Genomic DNA, 2,538 nt, shown 5'->3' on the forward strand with positions numbered 1-2,538 from the left:
TAGGAGGTAATCAGAACATCCTTTAATCTTCCTTCCTTCCAGGCCTACATGCCAGGCACTTTTCTAGACACTGACCTTACAACAGTGAGCAAGAGAGACGTAGCCCTTGCCCTGAGATGACTGACCATATGGTCACAAAGATATTTGCCTTTATTGTGTTTGCTACTCCAAGTACTGGAGTAGAGTGCTGTGGGGACACATGACAGGAACAACAAATCTAGAGTGGAGTGTGTGTGTGTGTGTGTGTGTGTGTGTGTGTGCTTGTGTGCACCTATGTCAGAGAAATCTGTGGTGAGAGGGCGTTAGAAGGGTTAAAATAATGGGAGAGGATATTTTTAAGTTAAGTATGCCTGCAGCTAAGAGTTTGGGGAGCTGATAACATTGTAGAGGGGGGAAAGTGTAAAAAACTGGCTCAGGAGAAGCTGGAGAGGAACACAGGGACCACATCATGGAAGGCCTTCTCAACAAAGTAAAGAAATTCAGAATTTCATGGGTGAGCACTGGAATGCTGCTTTCAGCAGGTATACATGGGTGGACATTTGCTTTGAAAAAATACCCCCATGGCTTCAGGGTGGAGAATGGGAGGGCACCACCATGGGGACCAGAAGAAAATCAGGGAGGCTGTGGCAGTGGTCTTGGCATACCATCACACCTGAACCAGCCAAGTGGCAAAGGGGTATGTGGAGGGACAGTCTAGGAAGCCCTGGGCCAGTAGAAGGAAAGAAGTACATGATTCTAAGTAACTTTACACGCAAGGTTTTTTGTGTCTATTATCCTCATAAGGGGCAGGAAAGTAGAAGTTACCTGCTCACTTAGGACAATGGTTCCATTGCCTGTGGCACACGTTTTATATCAGAATTTTCTACATCTGTAAGTGAAAAAAATATATAACCACAGTGGCTTACACAAACTTGAACCTATTTCTTACAGAGAGAGGTGGTTGATTCAAAAATGTTCCACTTTGACGTGTCCCTTGTTGTCACAAGATGGCTGCTGCACCTCCATCCATTATGCACTCAAGGTAATAGAAAGAGTGAGTGGGAAAGGATATGCCACCAATATGTGTCCTTATGTCAGGAAAGAGAAGCATTTTATAAACAACCTCTCCCAGAAGACTTCTGCCTATTCCTCATGGACATGGGCTACCCTGACCTGCATGGAAGCTGGGATGGCAAGTATTGGGTTTTCTGGACTCTATAGAAGGTGTCAGAAAGGGAAAAGGGGGCTGGGAATGGCCATTCAACATCCAATCAGCGGTGTTTGCCACAAGTGCATTATAAGCCTGGGTTATATTTGAGGGGGGCCAGGAAAAGTTGTGGAGGCAAGCATGTAGCAGAGGTCAGTCACAGTCATGAATTTTATGAAAGGCTTGCTGGGAAACTACTTTTAAGAAAATATATATGGTGACGATGATTCCCCCGACAGCACGACTGAGTGATTTGCAATGTACTTGCATTTCATGGCCCTCGTTCCAAGAACTGTCATTCGCTCTCATGTCAGACACTTGAGTTGTTTCAAAATCACCAGGCTGGCCCACTATTAAATTACAGACACTTGCACACACAGAGATGTTTTAGGAGCCTCCAGCGTATGGGGAGAAGTGTGCTTGCTCTTCTCATCACTGTGGCATCAACACTATTGATTTGTTTGGGCAAATGCTTTTTTGAAAGACTGGAACTCCAGGAAGATTAAAACTGCCCTCTGCTCCAGGTCTCTTGCCAAAAGGTCTGAAGTCTAAATTCCTTTCTAGCAGCTTTACACCCATGATATTATTTGATTCTCATGGAAATCCTGCAAAGCAGATTCTGCGCACCATTTTAGAAGACGGAACTGACCTAAATAAATGAAATTATTGGCTTATGACCACCTAGTAGAGTGTGGGGCTCAGCAGCTTTGCTCTAAAGGAAGACTTTTGGGTTCAAATCCTTGCTCCTTCTAATGCTGGATGACTCAAAAGACTTTTGGGGTAGAAGTAAAGCAAGGCCACTGAGAAATGAAGGAAGGCCAGCATTGATCACTGACCTATAATTATCGTTTAGGAAAATATGGGAAGAAGCTGTCCTATGTGTCCCTGTGTTAACAAAGCACCCCAAAACGTAGTCCCACCCAACACCAACTATTTTATTATGCTCATGGATTGTGTGGTTTAAGAACTCAGACAAAATCCCAGAGGGAAGAGTTTGTTTGCTCCGTGATGTCTGGGCCCTCAGCTGGGAAGAATTAAGGGGCTGTGTGTGGGTTACCCCAAGCCCGAGGCCTGGAACTGATTGAAGACTCATTGCATGTCTGGCTCTTGGGCTGAGATGACTTTAGAGCTGGACTCAGACTGGACTACTGACGTAAGCACCTATGTGTGGCCTCTCCAAGTGGCTTGGGCTTCCTCACAACATGGCAGCCTCAAGGTAATTGGCCTTTTCCACGGCTGGTTAGAGTTCTTCTAAGAGACTGTGTTCCAGTGAGCAAGGCATGAGCTGAGTGTCCCTTTGTGAATCACATAGCGTCACTTTTCTTCCCTCCCCCCATGTTTCTCACTGATCA

The sequence above is a fragment of the Pipistrellus kuhlii genome, unplaced genomic scaffold, assembly GCF_014108245.1.
Source record: "Pipistrellus kuhlii isolate mPipKuh1 unplaced genomic scaffold, mPipKuh1.p scaffold_m20_p_15, whole genome shotgun sequence".
In the NCBI taxonomy this organism is placed as follows: domain Eukaryota; kingdom Metazoa; phylum Chordata; class Mammalia; order Chiroptera; family Vespertilionidae; genus Pipistrellus; species Pipistrellus kuhlii.